Source organism: Rhinoraja longicauda, chromosome 7, assembly GCF_053455715.1.
Source record: "Rhinoraja longicauda isolate Sanriku21f chromosome 7, sRhiLon1.1, whole genome shotgun sequence".
NCBI classification, from domain to species: Eukaryota; Metazoa; Chordata; class Chondrichthyes; order Rajiformes; family Arhynchobatidae; genus Rhinoraja; species Rhinoraja longicauda.
Genome location: NC_135959.1, coordinates 39,845,121 through 39,859,661, shown reverse-complemented (window position 1 = coordinate 39,859,661; position 14,541 = coordinate 39,845,121).

Genomic DNA, 14,541 nt, shown 5'->3' with positions numbered 1-14,541 from the left:
AATTGATGGGGTGAGTTTATTTTTAAAAGTTGTTAATTGCTCGGTACAGTGACAGAGAGCAGCTGTAATCTCTAGGTTGCAATGGATAAGAGTCTAGACAGAACTGCGATTAAATATACCTTCTTCATGTTAGGATCGCCCTATGTAGATAAGGAAGCCTGCTTTTCAGCAGTGTGTCAGCACAAAAAGCTGGAGTAACTCAGCGTAACAAACAGCATCTCTGGAGAAAATAAATAGGTGACATTTTGGGTCGAGACCGTTCTTCAGACTGAGAGTCAGGGGAAAGGCAAACGAGAAATATAGACAGTGATGTAGAGAGATATAGAACAAAAGAATGAAAGATATGCAAAAAAGTAACGATGATACACGAAACAGGCCATTGTTAACTGTGGCCTGGGTGAAAATGAGTATGGACAATGATACTCAACAAGACGACTTTGAAGCAGGTACGACTTTGGTAGGGGAGGGATGGAAAAAGGGGGGATGCAAGGGTTACTTGAAGTTGGAGAAATCAATATTCATACCTCTGGGTTGTAAGCTGTCCAAACAAAATATGAGATGTTGTTCGTCCAATTTGCATTTGGCCTCTCTCGTATATCTCCCATTTCCCTTTCCCCTGATTCTCAGTCTGAAGAAGGGTCTCGACCCGAAATGTCACTATTCCTTTTCTCCAGAGATGCTGTTACTCCAGCTTTTTGTGTCTATCTTCAGTTTAAACCAGCATCTGCTGTTCCTTCCTACACATCTATCAATGTGTATCAGTTTTAATTATCCTCAGCTATTTACTACCCCAATGTTTATTTTAACTGAACTATCTGTGCTGTGAAACCTTGATACATTGACACACCTATTTATTACCTTCCTAACATCCTTAGGTTCCCTATGTTGGTCATTTTTCCCATCATGCTTCCCCAGTATGTACCTACTCATCTTCCTTACAATTTCCCCCTCTTGGCAATTGGCCATGCGCAATTATGCAATATTAAATAACACCCTCTAATACCCTTCTGGAACTAATTGATGCCTGTTATACCCTCTTTCTACCTGCTTAACCATGATCAGGAATTTTAACTTGTCATATTGCTTGCTGATATACCAAAATAAATAAATAAAAACAGTTGCAATCAATAACTACAAATACTAATACATGTGATAAAATCCTAATCCATGGATGTACATTAGAATTCACTCTCCAGTTCCAGGCTTTTTCCCGCCAAGTCTATTTTTTCAAAATGTCCTCTGCTTCTCTGCTATGCTTCCGAATAGTCTTAGAGCTCTAAGACTATTCAAGAATAACCATGTCACCCTCCTTGTGATATTGGTGGATGTTTGGTTGTGATAGACCTCCTTTTACTCCTTTTCTCGTTTTGGAGACCAGCCTTTGTCCGAGTCATTTTCGTACTACAACCAAGCTTACTGTTACCAAATTTTCCTCTGACAGTATCATCAATTTCTTGTCTCTGACAGTGATCTGTCTTGTAAGATCCTGGATTATGACATTATGGCCAGGCAAAATACACTTCCGACCATTCTTTCCATACCACATATGTATAATCCACAACCAAACGTTATCATATTCATTATTTCTTCTGAGCAGGCCCAGAGTGATTCCCTCTTTGATGACATTGGTCCAATTTGATGTCCCTTGGTTCTTTATCAATTATTATTATAGCATGGTCAGGAGCATTGTGCACTGTTATCCAAGCTCCCTATTTATCTGTCTGAAGAAGGGTCTCGACCCGAAACGTCACCCATTCCTTCTCTACAGAGATGCTGCATGTCCCGCTGAGTTAGTCCAGCTTTTTGTGTCTATCCCTGTTTATATTGTCCAGTAATATGCATAGAAACATAAACATAGTAAATAGGTGCAGGAGAAGGCCATTTGGCCCTTCGAGCCAGCACTGCCATTCATTGTGATCATGGCTGATCATCCACAATCAGTAACCTGTGCCTGCCTTCTCCCCATGTCCCTTGATTCCACTAGTTCCTAGAGCTCTATCTAACTCTCTTTTAAATTCATCCAGTGAATTGGCCTCCACTGCCTTCTGTGGCAGAGAATTCCACAAATTCACAACTCTCTGGGTGAAAAAGTTTCTTCTCACCTCATTTTTAAACCTTGTATTGAGTAAAAGTCTTGTTCTTCAGCTGGTATGGAACATGGAGAAAAACTCCAATAATATATGTTCCCTGAGCAACTTGGCATACCTGATCCACTTGACTTGCTCTTGTCATCCATTTTAGGTGACAGTCAAGTTGCATGTCCTGGCTCCATTACTTAATTTGTTGAGTCGATATCCCATTGGGAACTTGGTGCTTGGCTAACTGTGGAATACCGCCCTGAACCTGAAACATTGACCAGTTAGAATAAATACCACACATCCATTCCATATGCTCTTCCTGAGAAATATTACTCACTCTATCATTCTGTTTATTGTCCCCTTATATGGTTTGAGCATTTTAACTTCCTTAAGAAAAACTTATGCTTTCTTCCCTCTCCGCATCTTCTCTCTCAGCTGTTCTAATTGCTCATTAAGTCCTACTACATCTATCTAATTAACTGTGGATATCCCTGCTGCATATTCAGCTCCCATTATCTGTCTATGCTTCTCGGGTTATAAGTGTTTTTATCCCTTTTCCCAGTAACTTCTCCCTTAACAAATGTTGCAATAGTTCCCGTGTGGGTATAGAGCACCATTCTCGAACGTTCTACCCTGTAAGGTTAAACATCACTTGAATGTGATGGTAATGAGGAACAAAGGTTACTTTTCTTCTTTCGGGATCATCACTATCCCGTGACCATCTACCACCTTAATATCCTCATGGGAGATAACCACAATGGGGGCAGCTATAGAGTTGTGGCCTTACAGCACCAGAGACCCGGGTTTGATCCTGATTACGGGTGCTGTCTGGGGTATGGAATTTGTATGTTCTCCCTGTGCCCACCTGGATTTTCTCCTGGTGCTCTGGTTTCCTCCCACATTCCAAAGTCGTGCAGGATTGTGGGTTAGTTGCTTCTGCAAATTGTCCCTAGGGTCTAGGATAAAACTAGTGTATGGTCGCTGCAAAATGGCAAGAGCCCTGGGCCAGATGGTTTTGGAATCGAATTTTATAAGAAGTTTGCTGACCAGGTAACTCCAATCCTGCACAGGATGCTCTCCCACTCAATCGAGTTGAAAAAGCTCCCACCATCATTGTACAATGCTAATATTTCTCTCTTATTGAAACAAGACAGGGATGAAACCAATCCCTCCTCATACCGACCAATTTCTATGCTTAATTTGGATTTCAACATTTTTACTAAATTAATGCGACTCGACTAAATAAATGTATAGAATCCATTATCCATAGGGATCAGACCGGATTCATCTCCAATAGGTTCCCTTTCTTTAATGTTAGAAGAGTAATGAATATTATGTATCACAAATTTGACAGTTCTTCCAAACAAGCCATTCTGTGCTTAGACGCAGAAAAAGCTTTCGATCAGGTTGAGTGAGGATATTTACTCAGACTGCTGGAAGAGTTTGGTCTTGGTGCCTCTTTTATTTCCTGGGTACGTCTAATATATGCTCATCCCACCGCTTCCATATTCACAAACCAGGATAGGTCACCCCCTTTGCCCTTCAGAGGGGTACGCGACAGGGCTGCCCCCTCTCGCCGCTCCTCTTTGCGATAGCCATTGAGCCGCTGGTAATCGGCATAAGAGGGCATGCGCTTATAAAACCGATAATACTGGGAGGGGTGGAACATAAGATTTTGCTTTATGCGGATGATATTGCCATCTTTGTATCTGACCCTGAACATTCTGTCCCTTACCTATTCCAGCTTATTAATTCCTTTGGCGAGGTCTCAGGTTACACTATAAACTGGCAGAAGAGTGAACTTATATCGTTAACAGCAGAATTAGACCCTGTATTCTTAGCCAACATGCAGTTTAAAACAAATCCGGACAGTATAAAATATCTGGGCATTAAAATATCTAAAAACCCCAAGACCCTTTTTAAAATTAACTTTACCGAAAGGTTGAACAAGCTAAAGGAGAACATAGAGAAATGTAGAACGTTGCCTATTTCCTTGATTAGCCACGTGAACGCAGTAAAGACGGTCTCCCTGCTGAGATTTCTGTATTTATTTCAGAATGTCCCTATTTTTATCCCCAAATCCTACTTTAAGTTAATCGATTCTATCATTATGCCATTTATTTGGGGATATAAAGCACACAGGATCTCAAAAGCTTATTTTCAAAAAACGAGGGAACATGGGGGACTGGGGTTACCGTGCTTTTTATATTATTATTGGGCGGCCAATGTTAGATTCATGGTATACTGGCAATATGCATATGAACGGGGAGTTGGATATGACCTGCTCCCTTGGCTGCCGATTGAAAAAGGCTTAACCCCAAAAACATCTCTCCCTGCTCTCCTTTTTTCATTACCCAGACCTCTCACCTCTCTTAGAGAGGATCACTTCACTCTTTCCAATGCTCAGAGAATATGGCACCAAATTAGGAAAGCTTGTGAGCTTCCGAATACGTCAATGCACGCCCCAATCTGGCATAACCACGCTTTCCCCCCATCATTTACAGACACAGCGTTCAGAGAGTGGAGCTGTAAAGGGATAGTTACAATAAAAGATCTTTATATAAATAGACACTTTGCATCATTTGATCAGCTACAATCCAAGTTCTCATTGCCCAAAACTCAATTCTTCAGGTATTTACAGCTGAGAAATTATGTTCGACAAAACAATTCGCTTTTTGAGTCCCTGCCCGAAGACGACTCATTGTCCAAAATTTTGCTGGGTCCCCCGGAAGCAAGGAACCTAATCTCATCTTTTGTAGGTATCTTTTCAAACAAACTAGATAAATCTACTTTAAAAATAAAACAAACCTGGGAAGAAGGGTCTGTTTCCACGCTGTATTTTTAAACTAAACTAAAACTAAAAACTTAGTATTGAAAATACTCAGCAGGTTATGCAATATTTGTGGATCTTGACAGGTAATGTCTGACCTGTTAAGTATTTCTAGCATTTTGTGTTTTCCTTTAGAATTTCCATCATAGAACAGAGAACTGAACAGCACAGGATCAGGCCCTTCAGCCCACAATGTTTGTGCAGAACATGATGCCTGGTTAAACTGATGTCATCTGCCTGTACATGATCTGTATCCCACTGTTCCCTGCACTTCCATGTGACAACATAAAAATATCCTAAATGCCACTATCATATCTGCCTTCACCACCACCTCTCGCGATATGTCGAGGCCCTCACCGCTCTCTATGTTAAAAACCCTGCCCCACACATTTCCATTAAACTTTCCCCCTCTCACCTTATAGCTATGCCCTCTAGTGTTGGACTTTTCAATTATTATTTTTTAACCAGTAGTAGTAGTAGTAGTAGTTTGTACTCCTACTACAAAGAAGTAGTTTGTTGCTTACTAATATCATGCTTACTGGTATTTAGGATTTGTCATTGCTCCTTGATGCCAGACCTCATTGCAGCCTTATTCCAAATAAGTTTAAGTTCCAAAGGTGCGATGAGTAACTACGATCATCAAAGCAATATTTAACTGAATGTAACACTGAGGTCTTTAGACCTTAGAAATACAGTGCAGAAACAGGTCCTTCGGCCCACTGATTCTGTGCCGAGCAGCGATCACCCCTCACACTTACACTCTCCTACACACCAGGGACAATTTACATTTTTTTACCATAGCCAATTAACCTACAAACCTGTATGTCATTGGAATGTGGGAGGAAACATTGAAACATAGAAAATAGGTGCAGGAATAGGCCATTCAGCCCTTCGAGCCAGCACTGCCATTCAAATTGATCATGGCTGATCATCCAAAATCAGTACCCCGTTCCTGCTTTCTCCCCATATCCCTTGATTCCGTTAGCCCTAAGAGCAATATCTAACTCTCTCTTGAACATATCCAGTGAATTAGCCTTCACTTCCTTCTGTGGCAGAGAATTCCACAGATTCACAACTCTCTGGGTGAAAATTGTTCCCCCCTCTCAGTCATAAATGGCCTACCCCTTTTTCTTAAACTTTGTTGGGCACATGTTACTGATTGTGGATGATCAGCCATGATCACAATGAATGGCGGTGCTGGCTCGAAGGGCCGAATGTCCTCCTCCTGCACCTATTTTCTGTTTCTATGTTTCTAAACAGTGACCCCTGATTCTGGACTCCCCCAACATCACAAACATTTTTCCTGGATCTTGCATGTCCAATCCCTTAAGAATTTTATATGTTTCTATAAGATCCCCTCTCATTCTTCTAAATTCCAGTGAATATAAGCCCAGTCGATCCATTCTTTCATCATATGTCAGTCCCGTCATTCCGGGAATTAACCTGGTGAACCTATGCTGCACTCCCTTGATAGCAAGAATTTCCTTCCTCAAATTTGGAGACCAAAACTGCTCATAATACTCCAGATGTGGTCTTACCAGGGCCCTATACAACTGCAGTTGGACCTTCTTGCTCTTAAACTCAAATCCTCTCGCTATGAAGGCCAACATGCCATTTGCTTTATTCACTGTCTGCTGTACCTTCATGCTTACTTTTAGTGACTGATGTACAAGGACACCCAGGTCTCGTTGCACCTCCCCTTTTCTTAATTTGACACCATTCAGATAATATTCTGCCTTCTTGTTCTTGATGGATTATTCACATTTATCCACATTATACTGCATCTGCCATGCATCTGTCCACTCACCCAACCTATCCAAGTCACCCTGCAGCGTCATAGCATCCTCCTCACAGCTCACACTGCCACCCAGCTTTGTGTCATCCGCAAATTTGTAGATGTTACATTTAATTCATTTGTCTAAATCATTAATATATATATTGTAAATGGCTGGTGTCCCAGCATTGAGCCTTGTGGCACCCCACTAGTCACTGCCTACCATTCTGAAAAGGACATTAATGACTTGGATGAAGGGATTAAAAGTACCATTCGCAAATTTGCAGATGATACAAAGCTGGGTGGTAGTGTGAACTGTGAGGAAGATGCTATGAGGTTGCAGGGTGACTTGGACAGGTTGTGTGAGTGGGCGGATGCATGGCAGATGCAGTTTAATGTGGATAAGTGTGAGGTTATCCACTTTGGTGGTAAGAATAGGAAGGCAGAGTATTATCTGAATGGTGTCAAGTTAGGAACAGGGGACGTACAACGAGATCTGGGTGTCCTAGTGCATCAGTCACTGAAAGGAAGCATGCAGGTACAGCAGGCAGTGAAGAAAGCCAATGGAATGTTGGCCTTCATAACAAGAGGAGTTGAGTATAGGAGCAAAGAGGTCCTTCTGCAGTTGTACAGGGCCCTAGTGAGACCGCACCTGGAATACTGTGTTCAGTTTTGGTCTCCAAATTTGAGAAAGGATATTCTTGCTATTGAGGGCGTGCAGCGTAGGTTTACTAGGTTAATTCCCGGAATGGCTGGACTTTCATATGTTGAATGACTGGAGCGACTAGGCTTGTATACACTGGAATTTAGAAGGATGAGAGGAGATCTTATCGAAACGTATAAGATTTTTAAGGGGTTGGACACGTTAGAGGCAGGAAACATGTTCCCAATGTTGGGGGAGTCCAGAACAAGGGGCCACAGTTTAAGAATAAGGGGTAGGCCATTTAGAACTGAGATGAGGAAAAACATTTTCAGTCAGAGTTGTGAATCTGTGGAATTCTCTGCCTCAGAAGGCAGTGGAGGCCAATTCTCTGAATGCATTCAAGAGAAAGCTGGATGGAGCTCTTAAGGATAGCGGAGTCAGGGGTATGGGGAGAAGGCAGGAACGGGGTACTGATTGAGAATGATCAGCCATGATCACATTGAATGGCGGTGCTGGCTCGAAGGGCTGAATGGCCTCCTCCTGCACCTATTGTCTATTGTCTATTGACTCGTTAATTCCTACTCTGCCAACCAGTTCTCTATCCATGTCAATACCCTACCCCCAATACCATGTGCTCTAATGTTGCATACTAATCTCTTGTGTGGGACCTTCTCAAAGGCTTTTTGAAAGTCCAGATACACCACATCCACTGGCTCTCCCTTATCCATTCTACTTGTTACATCCTCAAAAAATTCCGGAAGATTAGTCAAGCATGATTACCCCTTCATAAATCCATACTGACTTTGACCAATCCTGTCACTGCTTTCCAAATGCGCTGCTATTATATCTTTAATAATCGACTCAAGCATCTTCCCCACTACCGATGTCAGGCTAACTGGTCTAAAATTCCCTGTTTTCTCTCTCCCTCCTTTCTTAAAAAGTGGGGTTACATTAGCTACCCTCCAGTCCACAGGAACTGATCTAGAGTCTATAGAACATTGGAAAATGATCACCAATGCATCCATTCCTTCTCTCCCGAGATGCTGCCTGACCTGCTACCCATTCCTTCTCTCCCGAGATGCTGCCTGACCTGCAACCCATTCCTTCTCTCCCGAGATGCTGCCTGACCTGCGACCCATTCCTTCTCTCCCGAGATGCTGCCTGACCTGCTGAGTTACTCCAGCATTTTGTGAATAAATCGATTTGTACCAGCATCTGCAGTTATTTTCTTATACCAATGCATCCATGATTTCTGGGGCCACCTCCTTGAGTACTCTGGGATGCAGACCATCAGGCCCTGGGGATTTATCTGCCTTCAGTCCCAACAATTTACCTAACACCATTTCCTGAATAATGTGGATCTCCTTCTGTTCTTCCCTCCCGCTAGATCCTCGGTCCCCTAGTATTTCTGGAAGATTGTTTGTGTCTTCCTTAGTGAAGACAGACCCAATGTACTTGTTTAACTGGTCTGCCATTTCCTTGTTTCCTATTATAAATTCACCTCTTTCTGACTATAAGGGACCTACATTTGTCTTCATGAATCTTTTCCTCTTCACATATCTATAGAAGCTTTTACAGTTAGTTTTTATCTTCCCCGCAAGCCTTCTTTCATACTCTATTTTCTCCCTGTTAATTAACCCCTTTGTCCTATGTTGAACTCTAACTTTCTCCCAGTCCTCCGGTTTGCTGCTTCCTCTCGTCAATTTATATGGACTTAACACTAACCCTAATTCCCCTCGTTAGCCACGGTTGAGCCGCCTTCCCTGTTTTATTTTTACGCCAGACGGTGATGAACAATTGTTGTGATTCATCCATGCGATCTTTAAATCTTTGTCATTGCATATTCACTGTCAACCCTTGAAGTATCATTTGTCAGTCTATCCGAGCCAATTCATGTCTCATACCATCAAGATTACCTTTCTTTAAGTTCAGGAACCTTGTCTCTGAATTAACTGCGTCACTCTCTATCTTAATGGAAAATTCTACCATATTATGGTCACTGTTGCCCAAGCTTTGCACAACAAGATTGCTAACTAATCCTTCCTCATTACACAATACCCAGTCTAGGATGGCCTGCCCTCTAGTTGGTTCCTCTACATATTGGCTTAGAAAACCATACATAATAATAATAATAATAATAATAATAATAATAATAATAATAATAATAATAATAATGCATTACATTTATATAGCGCTTTTCATATACTCAAAGATGCTTTACAGGGATTTAGAGAACATAGGAAAGTGAATAAATAGATAAATCCTCCTCCTCAATGTTGTTACCAATTTGGTTAGCCCAATCTGTATGTAGATTAATGTCACCCGTGATAACTGCTGTATCTTTGCTACACGCATCCCTACTTTCCTGTTTGATGCTATCCCCAACCTCACTACTGCTGTTTAGTGGTCTGTACACAACTCCAACAAGCGTTTTCTACCCTTGGCTATTTCGCAGTTCTACCCGTACAGATTCTACAGTATCCAAGCTAATGTCTTTCCTTACTAGTACATTAGTCTCCTCTTTAACCAGCAAGGTCACCCCACCTCTTCCTTTCTGTCTCTCCTTCCTGAATAGAGAATACCCCTGCATGTTGCGCTCCCAGCCTTTGTCACCCTGGTGCCATGTCTCTGTAATCCCAACTATATCATATCCGTTATCAACTAACCACATTCAATTCATCCACCTTATTACGAATGCTCCTCGCATTAAGGCACCAAGCTTTCAGGTTTTGTTTTAACATTCTTCGCCCTTATAGAATTATGATGTAATGTGGCCATTGATTTTTGTCATTGATCTCAGCCTTCCTCTTTTACTTTTCTCCCTTCTTCCTTTTGCTTCTGCCCTAATTTTACCACCCTCTGTCTCCCTGCATTGGTTCCCATCCCCCTGCCATATTAGTTTAAACTCTTCCCCAACAGCATTCACAAACACTCCCCCGAGGACATCGGTTCCAGTCCAGCCCAGGTGAAGACTGTCCGGTTTGTACTGGTCCCACCTCTCCCAGAACTGGTTCTAATGCCCCAGGAATATGAATCCCTCCCCCTTACACCATCTCTCAAGCCACGTATTCATCCAAAATATCGTGTCAACCGAGGAAACTGGAGCACCCGGAGAAAACCCACACGGTCACTGGGAACGTACAAACTCTGTACAGACAGCACCTGTAGTCAGGATCTAACTTGGGTCTCTGCCGCTCTCAGGCAGCTATTCTACTGCTGTGTCACTGTGCTGCCCTAGAGGATTTCTATTAAAACATTTTTAATCGTAATTGAGACTTTTCCATTGGCTGAAGTGATTTCTCGCACAAAGAAAAGTGGTTATGGTGTTGTGGTTATGGAGGGTAATCATCTCAGCCCCAGGATATCACTGCAGGAGTTACTCTGGGCAGTACCCTGATTCCAGCCACTTGCAGCTGCTTCTTCAATTACCTTCCTTGAAAGCATGAGGTTTGATGCTTGAACAAAGTTTGGTCCCATTCAAAATTTCACAGAAACAGGACCTGGGCTGATAAGTGACGAGTAATTTCTGGGTCACACAAGTAGTAGGCCATTACCAAGTACCCACCCATCAATGTCCTGGGAATCACAATTGACCAGAAAGATAACTAAATGTGTCAGAAGGAACAGCAGATGCTCGTTTACACTGAAGATAGACGCAAAATACTGAATCAGCCACATAAATATTGTCAGTGCAAGAGTTGGGTATGGTCTGATAACTTACCTCATGATTCCCCGAAGGAATGTGGTGGAATGCTTGCCTGGATGAGCAATTCCAATAACACTCAAAAAGCTTGACACCATCAGAGTCTGCCTGATTAGCACCACATCCATTGTGTTAAACATAAGTTCCCCCTTTTACTGGCGCATTATGATCATAGTGTGTATGATTATAGTGTGTAGTATGTACATACTATCGACAAAATGCACTGCAGTCAGTTACCAAATCTGCATTCATAACACGTTCTAAATGAGGAACTGTCACCAAAATGGCAAATGGTTGTGAATTCCATGACCTGTAAGCTCCCTTTCAATCTACTATCATCATTCTTCCAGCATTGTCTTTATGTTTTAATCCTGAAATTTCCAACCAAACAGCACTATGAATGACTTCACCAGAAGAAGTCATTGGTAAAAGGTTGACCACCAATTCCTAAAGGAAATTTAGGAATGGGCAAAGAAAAGTAACTTTCCAGTGTACCCGTGTCCCATAAATTAATTTTAAACTATCACCAGTTGTGAAAGCCAGCATAGCCATTTCTGGGTCAGAAAGTTGTAGGTACCAATCTCACTCCAGAGAATTGATGATCACTGCTTTATATATACTGACATATACTTATGTTTATGTTAATATCTACAGAGAAAGTAAAAAAATGTACTGGAAAATTGAACACAAATAATACACAGCCTTCATGTGCCATGGTTTGTAAACCTGTAAAAGCTCCTTCTCCAACCCCATCCTCAACAACACTGAGGTACTTGTCAAAGCTTTGTTCGAATTATAATATTGTGATAATATTTAATATGTTTTGTTGCACTTCCAGAAAGTGTTCTTTCTTTCTTTTCAAATCTTTTTATTAAATTTCAAAAAATGATAAGCCTAACAGTGATATTGATACATAGGGATCAGGATTACATTAACAACAAATGTAACCTAAATATAAATCCAGTTTCAAAATACATATAGGGTATAGACCTCCCAGTCTCTATGTAATTATAAATAAAAGGTTAAAAGAGAACTTATATATTAAAAAAAGATAATAAGAAAAAAAAGAAAAAAATTAACCCCCTAAACTAAAATAAGCAAACAAACAAAAAAACAAAAAAAAAACAGAATCTGGGCTGCAAAAAAATTCAACAGTTTAGACCCCTGTTGGTCGTCAAATCCGTTCCACCAAATAAAGATAAAAAATTATTATAATGGCTGGAGAGGGAACAACTTATATCATGTGAAAATATTGAATAAAGCTTCCCCAAGTCCTATCAAATGTAATTGAGGGTTCAACAATATCACTCCTAATTTTTTCTAAATTTAAACATGATATTGTTTCAGAATATCAATGGTGGTAGGAGGATTAGAGTCTTTCCATTTAATAAAATAGATCTTCTCAAGTGTTAAGAATTTCGTCCATTGCATGGGAAATAATGAAAACCATGGCATGCTTGAAGTGGTATCAGTACTAATGAAAACTGATGGGAATTAGTGCTATTAAACTGAGTAAATAACCTTTAGTGATACAGCAGGTTTTGTTCATTCATATAGAATCAGAGTCATACAGCATGCAAACAGGCCCTTTGGTTCAATGCCCTTGCTGACTAGATGCCCCCTCCAAGTTAGCCCCAATTGCCTGCATTTGGCTCATATCCCACTAACACTTTTATATGGTTTGTATATTTTATATGGTTTTGCTCGGTTTTTACTAGACAAAAACAATTTGATTTTCCAGATCTTAACCCTAGTAGCATTCCGGATATTAGCGACTTGCTCATCACCAAAGAGGGAGTTGAAAAGCTTTTGTCTGAATTGAATCCTTATAAAGCCTGTGGCCAGAGGGCATAACTGCTGGAGTTTTGAAATCATGTTCTTCAAGCATTGCTCCAATCCTCCAGATATTATTCCAAAAATCAATTTCTACTGGAGAACTACCGAGTGATTGGAGTAATGCAAACATCTCTCCAATTTACAAAAAGAGTGACCGCTCAAATCCACCCAGTTATCGCCCGGTATCCTTGACTTGAATTGTCTGCAAACTCCTTGAACATATTATTCATGGCCATGTTATGAGGCATTTTGAAATACACAATATACTAGCTGATCAGCAGCATGGATTCCGCAAAGGCAGATCATGCGAGACCCAGCTCTCTGTTCTGGTTAATGATCTGCAAACAATCCTGGATAACAGAGGGCCAACCAATCTTATTATAATGGACTTTAGCAAGGCCTTCGACACCGTTCCCCACCGTAGGTTGATGGCTAAGCTTCTCCACATTGGCATCCAAAATAACATCTACTCCTGGATTGATTCATTCCTCACCAAACGACACCAAAAGCTTGTAGTAGATGTTGAGTCATCACACAATCTCCAGTTGAGTCCGGCGTGCCACAAGGAACGGTGTTGGGACTCTTGCTGTTCTTGATCTACATCAATGATCTGCCTGACAAGCTGTCTTCGAGAGTTAGACTCTTCGCAGACGACTGTATGTGTATCGAGAGATCAAAGCTGCTAAAGATGCCAATGTTCTTCAAAATGACAAAAACTATCTGCAATTGGGAAACCATTTGGCAAATGGGTTTCAATTACACCAAATGCTTTTCCATGAGAGTTACTCATAAAGTCAAGCTGATCATAAACCGGTACAAGATGTGAGACAACCTGCTTAAAGAAGTTGATCACCACCCATACCTGGGAGATGAGCTCACATCTGGCCGAGCCTGGAACATTGGTGGCAAGAACAGGAAGGCAGATTATTATCTGAATGGTAGACACAAAATGCTGGAGTAACTCAGTAGGTTCTTTGGAGAGAAGGAATGGGTAACGTTTCGGGTCGAGACCCTTCTTCAGACTGATTTCAGGGGAGGGGGCGGGACAAAGATAGGATGTAGTCGGAGACAGGAAGACTAGTGGGCGAACTGGGAAGGGGAGGGGATAGAGAGGGAAAGCAGGGACAACCTGAAGCAGGGACAACAAGAAGACGAGTGGGAGAACTGGGAAGGGGAGGGGATAGAGAGGGAAAGCAGGGACTATCTGAAGTTAGAGAAGTCAATGTTCATACCACTGGGGTATAAACTACGCAAGCAAAATATGAGGTGCTGTTCCTCCAATTTGCGCTGGGCCTCATTCTAACAATGGAGGAGGTCCAGAACAGAAATGTCAGATTGGGAATGAGAGGGGAAGTTAAGTGCTGAGCCACCGGGAGATCAGATTGGTTAAGGCGGACTGAGCGGAGGTGTTCAGCGAAATGATCGCTGAGTCTGCGCTTGGTCTCGCCGATGTAGAGAAGTTGACATCTGGAACACTGGATACAGTAGATGAGGTTGGAGGAGGTGCAGGTGAACCTCTGCCTCACCTGGAAAGATTGTTTGGGTTCTTGGATGGAGTCGAGGCGGGAGGTAATGGGACAGGTGTTGCATCTCCTGCGGTTGCTGGGGAATGTACCTGGGCAGGGGGTGGTTTGGGTGGGGAGGGACGAGTGGACCAGGGAGTTTTGGAGGGAACAG